This window comes from Aythya ferina (assembly GCF_964211825.1).
Source record: "Aythya ferina genome assembly, chromosome: 1".
Classification (NCBI taxonomy): Eukaryota; Metazoa; Chordata; class Aves; order Anseriformes; family Anatidae; genus Aythya; species Aythya ferina.
Genome location: NC_140296.1, coordinates 112847939 through 112864659, shown reverse-complemented (window position 1 = coordinate 112864659; position 16721 = coordinate 112847939).

Below are 16721 nucleotides of genomic sequence, written 5' to 3'. Positions count from 1 at the left end.
TAGCAGCAGCTGAAAGTAGCGTGAGACAGGAAGGAAGGGCTGCTACAACTGCAGTGGAAGCAATAGGAAGGTGAAGGGAAGGAAACATGAAGCCACTTCTCTGTGGGGCAGGAGACCTAGTGATGAGCAGAGGGAAAAGATGAGGTACTTAATGCTTTTTTTTTTTTTTTTTTTTTTTTTTGGTCTCAGTTTTTACTGCTTTGTCCTCTGTTTTCTAAGGTCACTGAGCCTACTGTGTGTTGGAATGAAGCATTACATCCAGCAGCAGACAGAGCTAGGAAACACAAGCCAACAGGATGTACAGAAGTCCATACGACCAGACAGGTTGCATCGCAGGTAGCTGAAAGACCTGGCCAATGTCATCAGGAGGATGCTGTCTACTATGGTGGAAAGACCATGGTGATTACGGAAGCTTCCTGCTTGCTGGATGAAGTTAAATTTCAGACCTGTTGTCAGGAAGGGCAGGACAGGAGAATCTGAGGAGCTCTAGGCTGGTCAGCCTAACTTCAGGTCCTGGGAAGATGATGGAGCAAATCCCCCTGGAAGCCGTTCCCAGGCACACAAAGAATGAGATGGTAACTGGAAACAGCCACTGAAGACTTACCAAGGGCAAATCATGTCTGGCCCAAATGCCTCCCACAATGAGATGAGCAGTTCTGTCATTTACTTTGACATTAGCAATGCCTTTGGCACAATCTCTGGTATCGTTGTAAACAAACCAGTGAGATACAGACTGCGCAAGTGAGTGATAAAGTGGTTGAAAGCTCGGTTGACTCAAAATGTTGTGATCAATGACACAAATTGATCAAAAAATGACACTGCTGATTGCTGGTGGCATCTCTCAGGCATTGATAATGATGCCAGTGCTGTTTCACCTCTCTATTTACAAACCGGAGGGTGAAATACTGCGCACTCTTAGTAAATGTACGGTAGTAAGTTGGGGTGAGTGTTTGCTGTGCTGGCGGGCCCAGCTCCCTTTCAGAGGGACCTCAGCAGGCTGGATGAATGGTCTGGCTGGTACCTCCAGCAGTTCAGCACAAGTCAGTCCCACATCCAGCCCCCAGGCTGAAATGACTCCATGACAAAGTACAGGCTGAGCTTAGAGCAGAGAGAACACCTTTGGAGAAAAAGCCCTGGGGTCCATATGGGCAGCAGGTCAAACACATTAGCTTCCCCTGATTAGCTGTTTGGCACTGGTGAGACAGCACCTGGAGCACTGTGCCTGGTTTGGGGCTGCCTGGTACCAGAGATACTGAGTGAGCCCAGCAGCGGGTTTTTGCTGGTCAGGGGCTGAAGCACGTGGGGACAGGAGGAGATGCTGTGAGAGTGGGGCTTGTCTAGCCTGGAGAAGGGTGGGCTGAGGAGAGGGAGCCCTTAGAGCTGCCTGTGTCCATCTGATGGGAGGAACGGGATGAGAGACAACAGGCAGAAATGGGAGCACAGAAAGGTCAAAGTCGATATTAAGGATTTATTATTATTATTATTATTATTATTATTATTATTATTATTATTATTATTATTATTATTATTCACCATGAAGAAGGAGAAACACTGGAATAGGTTGCCTGGAGAGGTTGTTTTCTTCATGTCATGATTACCATATACTCCATGGCTTGTTTTAATGTACCCTTTGTCCTTGCAGAATACTTCAGCTTTATCCTTCTGAAATTTCTACGGGGAAGAGAGCATTTTGCTGTCATTAACAGCACTATGAGAATGATAGGGTTCTGAACAGAAAATGCAGTAGAATGGACAGGCAGGGAATGAGGCTGAACACTTTAATATCAGGATTTTCTAATGGATTGCCTGAAATGCTTTGCAACTGTGGAAAGGTACGTCCCTAAAGACAGAAAGCCCCTCCTCAGGGAGTAGAATTCACCTGGAAAAGAGTTTTCAAATATTTCTGTTGCACAGAAGTCCTCCTGTCCCCACTCCTTCCTCCCACCCCCAGCTGGAAACGATTTTTCTTCCTATTCAGAATTAGCTACCAAGTGTAGAATCCTGACCTCGTCAAAGCCACTAGATAACAGTATAGTGAGATCTTCACTCTGCCTTTGGGAAGTCTTGAAATATTTTTCAAAATGAGATGAAGTTATAAAAGGTGAAAACATATACAGCAATTCCTGTTAGTGGCTTCATGGTAGAAGGCCACTCAGGCTAATGACTGATAAAAATGTATACCTGGTATGTGTACAAAGATACGCGCATGCCCACATGTACAGATGTGTTCAAAAGGGCTGCCCTGATACACTGGACTCCAGCTTTGGCGAACTCTGGTCGGGGTACAGCCCTACACAGGAGGAAGTATAAGAGAAGAACCTAGAAACTCAGGCAATATCACTTGGTTTTGATGGATGTGTTTTTTAAGGGCACTGTTGTACATATGGTAATAGTTTTTTCTTATCCTCTGACAGTGAGTTTCTGCAACACAAATCTGTCATCTCTTCTGTCTGCTTAATTTTGCAGATGTGTTGAAGTACCTCAAATAAATGAGTAATCAGAGAACCACAGGATTTGCAAGATAAAGTGGGTGCTTACCTGTTTCGTTTGCCATCTGCTTTACTTTGAACTAAATACCAGTGTATTCAGTCCAAAACAACAGTGTGTATTTCTTTTATTATCTGCGCTGCCTGGTTCATATTTAATCAGATTTTTGTTATTTTATTACAGCTCTTTACTGATATGAATTAGGTAATTAAAAGTCCTCTAGAAAAAATTTAACACCTGTTCTGTGCCTTAAATATTGCTCACAAAACTCAGAAAGCTGTGAAACTTTATTTTACCGAACAGATCATTATTATTGTAATGTGAAGTGTTACACATTCTTTGCACTTCTGTTTTCTGAGGAAGCTGTTGAAGTCTGAGGGAAAGCTGGCTGCTGCTGGCTCTAATTGTTACAAATTATGTGAATATTATTGCAGCAACAGAAAGGAAAAATCCCCCTTTTTTAAATTCTTTTTTCTTTTTTTTTTCTTTTTTTTTTTTTTTTTTCCTTATTTATTTATTTATGTGTGTGAAAGTGATGTTTCCATGTTTAAACAAAGAGTTGTTAGTGACTAGTTTTTAAACTGATAATTTCAATTGGCTTTACTCCATCAACCACAAGGAAAATACCTGGTGACTGCTTAATCCCAGCCAACACTTGTTAACCTTTTGGCCTTCATGGCAACTATCAGCAGGCACCAAGTCAGTAGTACTAATAAACTGGCATTAAAACTTCCACCTGCTAATAACATCTTATTGCTTTTCAGTATTAAATAAAAGGAAATGATCTGGTTAATTACAGTCAAAGAAATTTTGCAATGGTATGCTGCCTTGGATGGTGGTAATAATAATGGAATGTTTCGAGGGTCGTGGCTACATGGACTGATGGCTATAAAGGTAAGCTAGAATGACAGTAGCTATACCGTGGTGGCTCTTTGCCTGTAGCAAATGTGAATTATTTTTAAGAAAAGATAAACTAGGGATATTTTCAAAAATATGCATAGGCAGTTTTAAGCAAAATCGTATATAATGTTTGATTGATTTTATCGTTGATGCTCCTCTTAATCACTTCACTTTACTGATATTTCTTAGCTTGGTGGCAGTGGTGGTGTTGTGTTATGATTCTTTTTTTTTTTTTTTAACCCTGTTTGTAAAAAGGCTGAGTACTAATCATTTATTCCACCCTAAATGAAGCTGCAGCAGTGCAACTTAGTTAAACTTTACAAAACCAGGGTCAGTTCAGCTGAAGTTCTGCTTTCTTGGACTTGTCAGCTCATTTTCAATGTTCCTTCACCCTCTCCTTCTGGCTGAGCACAAAGGCTGGTCCTCTGAAGCCTAGGTCCCCTGAAACTAGCACATGCACACCAAAACTTTTCCTTATGTCGTTTGTAATACTTCATTGTGGTTACATGTTACAGGCTGAAGAGGGTGTAAGAGGGCCTGTTACTATCCTGGTTTCCTCACAGAAGAGGACCCCTCTTGAGAAAGGCACTGATGAACCGTTATATTTAAGGAAGTCTCATGTGGGATGTAGGCTGAGTTAGCAATTCATTGTTTCCAGATGTTCGTGCTTCTTTGCTTCATCTTCTAATTCCTACCCAGATACTTTAAATATTCTAGGACAAAATTACCTGGATGTTGAGTCGCCAATAACACAGCTCTTTTTCCCTGGAGATCTGATCTTCATTTTGACATGGGAAATACACATACCACTTCCTTTATCATGTTGTAAGTGAAAGATGCTATGCCCTACTGATAGGTGTTCTTCTTATATATTCCAAAGTGGTAAGCTTTGCATTTTATTTTATTTTATTTTTTTTTTTAAAGCAGGAAATTATTTCATTTTGATATTACAGTCTGTCCAAATTCCAATAGTTTTAATACCTTGAAATATACAGAGATCCATCAAAATTAAGATTACCCTTTTAAAAAGAGGTGTAATGCAGCAGTACTTTGCTCTTAATTATCTGGTGGGATGTTTAATATGTGGGAGTGTTTATACCAACAAGCTCATGAATAGCAAAATAAAAGGAACAGGGAGCATATAATATCCATTGCACTGGCCACAGACCAGCGAGTTAATGGGTTACACAATGTTCTATTGTCCTGTGACTTCCAGAGAAAGAAGGACCCAGGTGGAGGAACTATGAAGTCAAGGGAATCTTGTTTCCTGTCAACCCTGTTTCATGAACTTAACTCTTGTATTTTTTTTCTCCTGTGAGCTCTGGCTGGGTTGTCAGCATTATGCAACATTACTGTGGCAGACTGTTGAGAGGCAATAACTTCAAAGACAGTAAATCTTTAAAAGGACAGAGGAAAACACTAATTCTATACATGCTGTTTGAGTGTTCATAGTGTTTTTTTGTTTTTTGTTTTTTTTTTTTTTCCTTTCATTCTGTTTTGCAGAAAAAATGTTGTTGGGAATACTTACACAACTGCCATCCTGCTTTTAAAAAGAAAAGGAATTTCTCAGCTTCTCCTTTATTATTTTTCTCTTTCTTGATCAAGAGGTAGGCAAGTTATGTTTCTGTCAGGGGCCTGTTTTAAAAGCATCTGGTGAACTGTGTGGACAGGCGAATAAAAAGCCATGATAAACTATTTAATATGAAATATATTAAATATATAATTATATATATATTAATATAAAATGTATATTTTGTAAGGGATGATTTCCAGCGAGCGGAGTCATTGCATGATGCACATCTTGTTGCTAAAGATCATCAGGTTACGACAGGTAAGTCAAACAAACATTATGATTTACCGACATCTGCAAGTGTTCTAAATAAGTTGTCTCAATTTTGCAGGGTTAGTTGTGTGCCTGTGGCTTAATGAAGTTTTTAATTGTTTCAGTCAATATCAGTGAATGAAGATATACTACTCTGAACAGTGCTCTGGTGTGTGGTCTCAGCCTGCTGATTTCAGTAAAACAAACAAACAAACAACTTTGCAGCTACAAAACTGCAAGTCTGTGCATTTTTGTATGACTCATTTTAGGAAATCAGTTATACAATTGTTGTTTTGCATGACACATCCTCTCATATTTATGTTTCATTTGTGAGAAAACTTCTAGTTTGCCTGTATGGCCACATGCCCTCCTTCTTAGTCCTATAATATCAGTAACACAGACAAAACTTGAAATCAGACTTCGTGAGATTGTATCTGCTGTGCTTGACTCTACCTTTCTTTCTGGGTCTTGTATAGCTTTATCCTACTTAAAGCCTTTTCAGTGGAGAGGCAACTTGTTTATTCCCTTTGTGTGCTTTTGCCCTGATGTTTCCAGAGGTAGGAAAGACTTTGGAGAAAGTAATATGGCACAAATCTAAGTGGAGATGAAGGGAAATTAAGTGTCTGTCTGTCATTGGTAGTGACAAAAAATTGTAGAGGTGTAGCTTCGGAGCATTGCTCTTCACTTACATGAAGTATATCACTTTCTGCTTACATGTACCTGAACCAACCTTCCCAGGAGATACAACCTCCGGTATAAACTTTGCCGATGAGCTAATACAGTTTTTCTTAATAAAACATTTCAGACACTTTGCAATCAGGTTTAATAATAGGTTTGGAAAAAAGTAACTACAATGATGTTTATAGCCTAGAGACACAGAAAAGAAAAATGTTTCAGTGCTGGTATGATGGCTTGACTTTAGAGGGTCACTGAAATCAGACTAGGTGTCAAATCTTAGAAAAGGGCAATGTTTTGAACCTGCTGTTTGAACTGATATTTAGCAACAAACTTTCCCAAAGGAGAACTCTCTGCTATGAGAGACTTGATTGTTTGGGAGACAATTGTTCCAACAATGTGCTTACAGATGGTTGCTTTTCTTTCTGAAAAGGAGGGGGGAAAAGCAGCACACTCAATGGATCAGGAAATGAAAAAAAGATATTTTGAGGACTTAGAGTTGTAGGGTTTGTTTGGTATTTTTTGTGTTGCATAGTTTTTGCTAAGACTTATGACAAGAAGGCAGAGAGAATGGATGCCTGGTCACTGAAAGTGAACATAACTTCTGAGCTGGAAATGCAAAATCCTGGGCCAAACAGATGGTTTCTTTGATGGGACTGAATACAGAACTAGTCTTGCAAGGGATTTTTTTTTTTTTGGAATCGAAGCCAAAGGCATGAATATATGAGGAAATAGCTGGTTATATGGCAATGTGTTAGGGCATAGTAACAGACTGTACGTGGAATAATAATTGGATTGGTCAAATGCCTTTCATGCCTGAGGCATGTACTCCAAAGCACTCAAATTGCAGCTAGTTAAATGCCTGTAGCATAGCATCCAGGCAGTCAAACAAAACCTTGCTACAGAAAATTTTACAAAACACAACTTTGAGCAGTTTCCCCCAGAGAGTGTCATAGGATCTTCTTCTAGCTGATGTGATGTGGCTGTTGCTCCTTCAGACCCATGTGACACAAAACTTAGCTCTAGCTGGAACTTAAGAATGGGTGTGTTTGGGGTTTTGTTTTGGTTTTGGATTGGTTTTGATTCTGCTACTAACTGACCTGTTTAAAGGGGTCAATAAGTGACATAAAATCTGCTCCTCTTTATGTGAGATAAGGTGCCTCCTATATTCTGCTCTGAAACTCAGAGAACCTAAATGCTGCTTGACTCATCAGGCTTTGCCACAGGAGCTGTGGAAGCTCGTCCACCTCAGTTTCACCAAAAGCAAGATCTGGGGAAACAAAATCTGTGCTTTCTTGCTGCAGCTGACTCCCAAGTTCAGGCTCTACTGTAAGAATGACAGAAGTGCTGGTGGTGCTTGGGAACTGTCATCAAAAATGTATTATGGGGGGAGTGTCTCATATTTTACCAAGCTTAGGCTCAGGTCACACATTTGCCAGATAAACCCCAAGAAATTAATCTCTGAACACCCTCCCACAAGCTGGGGAGTCATCAGAGAGGAGCAGGAACAGGGCCAGGGCCAGGCCAGGCTGTGGCCCTGTAAGTGACCTGTCTCTGTGAGGCCCATGGTGGGCAGGGCTGTGGGAGCTAGAGCCTCGCCTTGCTGGGGCAGGGGCTGATGGCACTGGAGATGAGACGGGGTCCTGGGCCCTGGGTGTGGTGACGGAGGGAGACAGCCAGAGCTAGAAGTGCTGTCAGGGCCCTGACAGGCATTTGTTGTCCTCTGGTACAAAGACAAATCTGGTTCAGGATCCTCTGTGTCACTCAAGGCCTCTGCCCAGGAGGCCTCTCTTTAAGAAAAGGTTTCCACTGAGATTTATAAACTCTTCTTTAACACATGTTTTTCTCCCTATCTATGAGCACTGTTGGTCAGAGGAATGCGCTTTCTCTGAACTTTGAACTGCAGCTCCATTACTACAAGGCAGTGTTGATGGTTACTTTAGGGCTGTGTTCCTGTGTGATGGCAGATGCAAATGTCCTGTCATGATACAGATCTTAATCTTTTCAGGAATCATATAATGGTTTGGGTTGGAAGAGATCACTTAATTCCACCCCACTGACATGGTAAGGGACACCTCCCACCAGAGCAGGTTGCCCAAAACCCCATCCAGTCTGGCCTTGAACACCTCCAGGGATAGGGCATCCACAGCTTCTCTGGGCAGCCTGTGCCAGGGCCTCACCACCCTCTGAGTGGAGAATTTCCTCCTAAACTCTAATCTAAATCTCCTCCTTTTAGTTTAAAGACGTTCCCCCTTGTTCTGTCGTTGTCTGCCCAAGCAAAAAGTTGTTCTCTATCCTTTATTAAGCCCCCTTTAAGTATTGAAAAATCTACAATAAGGTCACCCGTGAGCCTTTTCTTCAGGCTGAACAGTCCCAGCTCTCTCAGTCTTTCTTATGAAAATGGTTCCTGTGCTGAGATGGTGGGGTGAACAGCCTTATTTCTTCAAGGGCTTGGTGGGATGCACTGAAGAGAGAAAGGGAATATTTCTCATTTTTGACAGGCAGCTTAGCCATAACTGCAATGCCATTATGTGCTGTATCATTTGCCCTGGACATTAAATATGAACATTTCTAGTAAGCACAGGTCATCTAAGGAGCTTGCTCTCAGAGCAGTCTTCAGTTCTTACTGGTTTCATTAGCCTTTGTGAACATCTTGCTTTCTGTTAGATTTTCCAGTATTAGTCTTTTGCCAAGCTGATCTTGTTTTATGTTAGTTATAGTCTCAAGCCCGTGGAATTCTCAGTCTTTGTCTAAAACTATCTCAATGCATAGTTATCACAGTGGACTATGCAGAGCAGGGATTCTCTTATACAAGGAATTAAATCTAGAAGCTGTAGTACCTGGGACTAAAGAAATACTAAAGAGCAATCTTCACTGACGGTCTCTGGCAGGCAATTGCAGTTCTGCTTTCTGTATGTTCTTTTATTTGCACTGCCAAAGATAGACATCAAGGCAGGAAGGCTACCATGAATCTGAAGTGAACATGTATGAGCATGCTGATGGATTAATATGTGTGAAAGACACGTGGCTTCTCTTGCAGAAGGAAACACTTTTTTTTTTTTTTTTTTGTTTTTCTTCCTCCTGCAACATTGCCTATAATTGCCGTGGGAGGAGAGGGGAGAAAGTCTTATATATAAAGTTCCTAGAGCACTGCTCAGTATCCAGTGTGGATTTTCAACACTAATTTTAGGCTATTGCTTGCTGAGTTAGAATGTGGGTAGCTGTGTGCACTTAGAAGCCACAGAAGTCCATAAGGACAGCAAATAGTCACATTCCAGGAGGGAAATTGTGCTGTCCCCCTGCCTCTCCTCATGGAAGAGTTTTAGAATTTTCTTCCCTTCACTGCTACCCCACATTCAATCTATTTTTGTCAACAATATTTGAAGCCACAGTGGACATGGGCTTTTGGCTACTGCTGACAATTTTATATTGATGCAGTTAGATGCTCTCCTTGTAAACATTGGCCCATCCAAAGCAGAACTAATGCAACCAATTCTTCTGCTTGCCAATGTACAGATTGTTCCTCAAGTAAAGATCAGTCTTGAGTAGTGGGACATAAATGTCATGCTGTGTTATGATGGCTGGGGAGTAGATCTGAAAATGAAATGCTATCTGAAATTATTTATCCAAAACAGCTCATTTTTCTGTTGATAATCTTGAGGAGCTACGTAATGAATTTGCAAAATGAAAAACATAGTTTAAAAACATCAACCTTGTTCTTTGGCCCTTTATGCTAATCAATATAGTTTTAGCAACCTTCTGTACCATGTGTAGCAAAATTCTGTACTGAAGAGACAGGTAAGATATTGCTTACATTTTCATTATGAGAAGGTTATGATAGACTCTTATTTTTACATTAAGTGCATCTTGTATATTTTTAAGAGGGTTGAGAAGGTATGGGAAAGTTGCTTTAAAACTGTTCAATAGCATAATCTTTGCCCGAGTTTATATGTTTAAACAAAGCAGGGCACTTAAAAAATGTGTCTTTTAAAATTTTTAAAATTCTTAAAATTCTTTTTAAAATCTTAAAATTCTGTGCTCCTGATTTCCCTCCTGCTACAGGTATTCCTGCTAGACCTAGAACAATGCTATGACTGCTTGATCTTGCTCAGAACTTAGCTACACCAAAAGGCTCATTTCTCACATATTTACTCAAATTTGCTACCCTTTTGCCTTGGTTACAGCTTCATTATTGAAAATAAGCTCTTAAAATTCCCAAGCTGAAATAATTCTGGGGAGAACAACTGGGAGTCAGTGAAATTTAGAGGTAGCAATAGGAGAGCATATAAAGGCTCTGCTGAGGACCTTAAAAGAGAATGGTGAAGCCTTCAGATACAAATAATGTGTCTGTATTACATCCTGTATGCTGAAGTGCATCTATACATACATTTCTTGACTAAGTTTCTTGACTTTTAAACTTCTGTCCATTAACCAGCTGCTTCATTTCTGGCAGAGCCATCTTGGGTGTATGTCCCAGTACAAACACTGGAAAAGATTCTGCCTCAAGAGAACCCAGCTTTACCTCTGAGCAGATAAAGAAGTGTGGGAGGAGACCACTAGCAAAAATTTAGGGTATGTCGCTGATTTTTGTAGAAGCCTATAAACATGCCCCTTATCTGGTACCAAAACATGAATCGCTTGTCACTGTTTCTGCTGCAGTTTTCATTTCCTTTGCAAGTGACGTATAAGCATCATTTGAGAAGAAACTGCTGTTGTTTTGTTTCAGTTATAAGACAAGAGTCAATTTTTATAGAAAAATTCCAACTCTTTGAAATTTATCAACAGAGTGGGTGACAAGTCAGTCTGTGGGAGGAAAAAATAATTATGCCCAAAAATGTGCTGACATCCTATCACAGATGACTAGTATTATGCAGTCTTTCATAGCTTTTAAAGCATTGCTTGGCTTTGCAATGTGCATGTTTTCCAGGAGTCTAATTTTAAATAATTTTGTTTGTTTTGGTGCTTTAAGTTCTTGTGAGTTCACTCTAGATAATATCTCCTCACCAAAATTCCTGTATACATTGTGGCCACTGTACATATTTAGGTAACAAAAGTCTTTTGAATACAATTTGAAAAATTATCTGATTCTGCTTTAAGAAACCACCCACCTTCCAGAACCTTTGAACTGCATGAAACAGAAAAGAACAAATCTTTGACAAGTTGTAATGGTGAAGGTTAATTTTGAAGCAGTATGTGTGTTTACTGCTTCTTAAGGGAGTATCTCGCTGCTTTGCATGCTACTTAGTTGTTTCTGGAGTTGAAGAAACACTGCTTAAAAGGATTAATTTGGCAGGCACTCCTGAGACTTTGGAAGGTAAACAACTGTTTCTTTACTGTCAATACGGCAATTAAGGTCCAGAAGATTAAAAAAAAAAAAGAAAGTAAATGCAGTTTTGGCTCCTACAGTAGACCGATGGCTTAGTGATGCTTTGCATATTTAATGAGGTGCCTTAATGATTCTGGAGCAGCAAAATCCAGATCAGAAGTGAAAATTTGCATATTAGTGGACTGCAGAGTGAGTTATGTGATGTCCAGAGTTAGGCAGGCAGGGTTTCTTACTCTCAAGATTGGTATCAGATTGGTTTGGCAAATGACATTTCCTTCAAATACCAGGGATGTGCTGCAGGTGTCCAGCTGTCTGAAGGTTTTCTTCTTTGCCCTCTTCTAATAACATCCTTACCAAAACTTCCTTCCAGTACTGGTTTTGTGTATAAAGAGAATGAGGAGTCTTCCCAGTGAAGTTATTAAAATTGGTTAAAGCAGCATTACCGCAATTTAAATTGTGAATTTCAGAGATACTGAGGCAGTCCAGAGTGACAAAATATGTCAATCCCTTTGCAGCCATTAAGACTGATGGGCCATCTTCATTCTTAGCCGTTTTGTTCACTGCATAATGCACAAAGTAGCCTTAAGTTAGGCCTTAACATCCCTGGTGTTTATTTTCTCCTAGTCTCTTCTTTTGGATAGCACATTTATCCTTAAGGGGGTGACTGTCATGTGTCTTCAAATATAACTTCAGAGTATTAATTCCACTGTCTTTCTCAAGTGGGTGGGCATTTAGAGGAGGCTTAATTTGAATTTGGAGATTAAAAATGTCTAAAATCAATTCAGAATGCTGTATATGTGATACTATAGTTGATGAAACTGGCAGGGTTACCTGCACATAGTGGGAAGGCAGCTCTCCTTTCACAATTTTCTTCCCCACCTATCCCACCACCTCAATGCTGTTTCTAATCACAAGTCTGTTTTGCTTCAAAGTTGGAGTAGGAAGAGATGATCCTTTGAAGAAGCAGAGCAATGGAGAAGCAGGTTTTGAACAAGATCCTAATATGCACCTTAGGGAGCTGTTCATACCTTTATTTTGGCACACCACCACTTCTAAAGTGGCAGTGCTAGTTTCAACTCCTCTGGATTTTCTTCATGACAAATTCAGGGAGAAATAAGTATGTTTGCTCTACTAGCTAAGTGAGGAATTTAATCCGTTCTGCCTTGCCTTCATTTACCTGCCCTGCTCTATCAATTCTACCACATTGAAGAGCAATTTAAAGAAAGGCTGCCATAGTGCCAGGACAGCTCAGTTGTTTTCCAGAATGGTTGATGGAAAACTAGCTCATACTGCAGAGCTCTCTTCCTATGGAGGTGCAATCTCCTGTCCTAATAGTGATACCACCAGGAAAAAAGTTGGATGTGCACAAGTTAATGGACACAAATTGGATGCATCCAGGATTGCTGAGTTATGCTGTTTATTATCTACGAAAGGTCATAGTGACTGGGGGAGGTTCCTGGTAGCTGAATCACAGAATCACAGAATTTCTAGGTTGGAAGAGACCTCAAGATCATCGAGTCCAACCTCTGACCTAACGCTAACAATCCCCACTAAACCATATCCCTAAGCTCTATGTCTAAACGTCTTTTAAAGACATCCAGGGATGGTGACTCCACCACTTCCCTGGGCAGCCTGTTCCAGTGTCCAACAACCCTTTTGGATGAAAGCAAACTTCATGATAATTGTGAAAGGAGGAGGATCTGGTGGGCTACAGGCCTGTCAGCCTCACCTTAATCCCCGTCAAGATGATGGAGCAAATCCTCTGCCTTTCAGAGGCTGGAATGGGCTGACAGGGGCCTCCTACAGCTTTCAGCAGAGCCACGCCAGCCACGTCCTGTGGCATGTTAGCAGGAGCGAGGGCAGCAATCTTTCCCCTCTTTAGCACCAGTGAGACTGCAGCTGGAGCACGGTGCCCAGTTGGGGGCATCCCCTCACAGATGCTAAGGTACAGGGGTGAGTCCAGTGATGGGTCGCTGCTGGTTGGGGTGGTGGAGATGGAGTCAGGCTCTGGTGTTACTGGGGTAGCACATGAGAAATAGCACACGTTATGATGTGGGAACTTCAGATGGATATTAGGAAACATCCTAGCTGTGGCAGGGCTATATGCTCACTGTGTATCCTGACTCTTAGTTATTCTTTTACATTTGGTTCTGCTTGTCAGAGCCGGCAGCTGGGTTAGAAATGCATCCCTCTTTGTTTGGATACTACTGGTTATTCTACATACACAGATTTATCTGTGCATTTCTGATTTTACATTTGTGACTTTCAGTAAGGTTGAATTAGACACCTGTTTTCCCCTTCCCTGCTGACACCCTCTCCCTTCCCCTCCCCCCCTGTCGTGGTTTCGCTCGAGTGGGCAGCCGAGCTCCACCACAGCCGCTCTCTCACTCCCCCTCCTCAAAGAGGAATGGGGAGAAAATATGTGAAAGGGGCTCAAGGATTGAGATAAGGACTAGAAAATCACGCAATAATTATTGTAACGGGCAAAACAGACTCGGCATAAGGAGATAGTAAGATTTATTGCCTACAACTAACAAGCGAGAGAAGTGAGAAAACAAAGGAAAAAAAAAAAACAAAAGCACCTTCCCCCCCATCCACCCTCTTCCACCTCCTCCCCCCAAGCGGCGCAGGGGAACAGGGGAATGGGGGTTATGGTCAGTCTACAGCGCTTCTTCTCTGCCGCTCCTTCTCGGTCACTCTCGTCCCCTGTGCTGTGGGGTCCCACCCACGGGATACAGTCCTTGATGAACTGATCCGGCGTGGGCTTCCCACAGGCAGCAGCTCTTCCAGAACTGCTCCAGATATGGGTCCGTACCACGGGGTCCATCCCTCAGGAGAAAACTGCTCTAACCTGGGTCCCCCACGGGCAGCAGCTCCTGCCGGGTCACCTGCTCCTGCGTGGGCTCCTCTCCACGGGCCACAGGTCCAGCCCAGAATCTGCTCCGGCAGGGGTCTTCCACAGGCGGCAGCCTCCATCGGTGCAGGGCCACCTGCTCCACCGTGGTCTCCTCCACGGGCTGCAGCGTGGAACCCTGCTCCACCGTGGTACTCCATGGGCTGCAGGGGGACATCCTGCTTCACCATGGTCCTCACCACAGGCCGCAGGGGACTTCTGCTCCGGCGCCTGGAGCACCTCTCCCCCTCCTTCTACACTAACCTTGGTGCAAGGCTGTTCTCTCACTCCCTTGACTCTCCCGGCTGCTGTGTGGCGCAGCGTTTTTTCCCTGTCTTAAATATGCTCTCACAGAGGCGCAAAACAACATCGCTTATTGGCTCGGATCTGGAAAACAATGGGGCCCTTCCCAAACATGGGGCAGCTTCTAGATCTTTCTCACAGAAACCACCCCTATGGCTCCCTGCTACCAAAACCTTGCCACGTAAACCCACTACACCGCCCCCCCCCCCCAAATGTATAACTTTTGTTCTATATCCTTTCTCTCTCTAAAATCCTGCAGCAACTGTGCAGGGTACTCTTTGAACACTGGTTTTTGCAGGGTTTTTTGTTTTTGTTTTGTTTTGTCTGGTTTTTTGCGTCTTTAATTTCATTTCCAAAATGTTCCCTGGGAGGAATGTTTTGGTTTGGAGCTTTAATCTTTATTTGTGTATGTGATTTCTACCAATATAGTTGTGTGAGGAGTGTGATCATCTTCCCTCTTACCCATTCAACTTTTTATCCACACAGTTAAACTGTTTTCATAATAATTCCTAGTGGATATATTCTGCCATTCCTGTGTGAGGAATCTTTTATGTGCAGTTTTGCATATTTTAACTGCACTCACCCTTTTATGGATCCACCTATGTATTTTAACCTTACTGAATTGCTTGGGCTCTTTGGCTGTCACTTTTAGACAAAATCAAAAATGGGATTTATTTTTCCAAATAATTGGTTTTGAAGCAGCAACTTTTAGCAACTCTCAAAGTATAGGAACAAAATGGCCACCTATCATCTTCCTTATGTTCATCCATAGGCTTCTTTATTATATTTATTTTTATTTTTTTCTTCTTGGAAGCAAAAGCTTTGAAGACAAACATACACCTCCATTGTAGCTGTTGGCTACATAAAAACAGTTGTCCTGGACAAATGCTCTTGAAACTGAGATTTTAGTGACCATTAGGAAAGGCAGCTGAGGTTTACAGCCCTGCTTTATTAAGGTGTCACTCTAAAGTGAGTCTAAAAACTCACTTATCTAAAATGTAAAAGACAAGCAGTTAATGAAAGAGGTTGCACCAAGTATGTTATTTCTTTGTGAAGGCACTTACAGAAAAGAATGCACTTGATATTCAAGTGAAGGCACTTACACAAATAATGTTTGGACTGCTCTGAAAAGACATGGACTTCATTACAAAAAAAAAGTTATTGTAAATCTTGTATACATGAAATCATTTTTTTTTCCCCTCATCTAAAGTATCCTGGTTCACTTATTCTGGGTTCTTTCAACTTAATTGCTCTTCCCAGTGTATAAAGTCACAGTTTGCAATTTCTACTCAAGACCCATGCAGAAACACGACATTCCTTACTACCCCGTGTGATCCCTGCACTTGGCTGTGTGAAAGCCACTGCACTGGTTCTCTGAAATAGTAATGCTGAAGTGGAAAAGACAGTGACAGTGCAGCAAAGAAAAAGACAAGTCCATGTTTGCCTCCAGTGAAGTGTTCAGAGCGCTTCATTCTGCCCTCTTGGTGTTGATATGCTTTGCCTTAACTACCTTTTCCGCTAGTGTTTTCTACATTCCCTATTGGGAAACTACAGCAAAGAGAATCTTTCACATGGTGTGTGAAGATCCAGAAACTCATTATGGTAGCAGCCCCGCAAGGCAGTGCTGGGAATCAAACTGTGAAATTGCAATTCCTGAAGGGCAGTATACAGGGCGACATGTTACTGTAGCTTTCCAATGGACTGAGCCGCCCAGTCATCACAACAAATGATGCTAAATCCCAGCAGCTACCCTGTATTTATTCTGTAATTTATGCTCCAGGGGATATAATCACAGACCAAAATTCCTTAAGAGAAGTTTCCCTGCAAAGTTCAGCCTTAACAGAGCAACAACCTTTCCTTCTATGGGCAGTTAATACAAAGGCAGGGTTGTGGGTTGTTGTTTTCTTATGGTTTTCTTGTCCCCTCCTTCTTTCCCCCATGTCCTTTTGAGTCTTTCAGACCAATAAAGAAAGTAATTTAACTACATTGCAGTTCAGGAAATTGTTACTTGACATCAATACTTACAGAAACAGATCCTGCAAATAAATGTAGAGAGTTGAATGAGCTCCACACCTATGTATTCGGTGGTAATCCATGCAGGGTGACATGCGACATTGCAGGTGTGTGAAGATGCATCATGAGCACAACATGTAATGCATATATTTTAAATTCATTTATACATTAATTTGAAGCAATGTAAAAAATGTTTCTTATGGGGGTCTCCACCAAACATTAGAAATATTCATAGATTCAAAGAAGAATTAATTATCGAGAAGCTATAAATGATGGGGGGTAAATGTAAAGGTTCAATACCC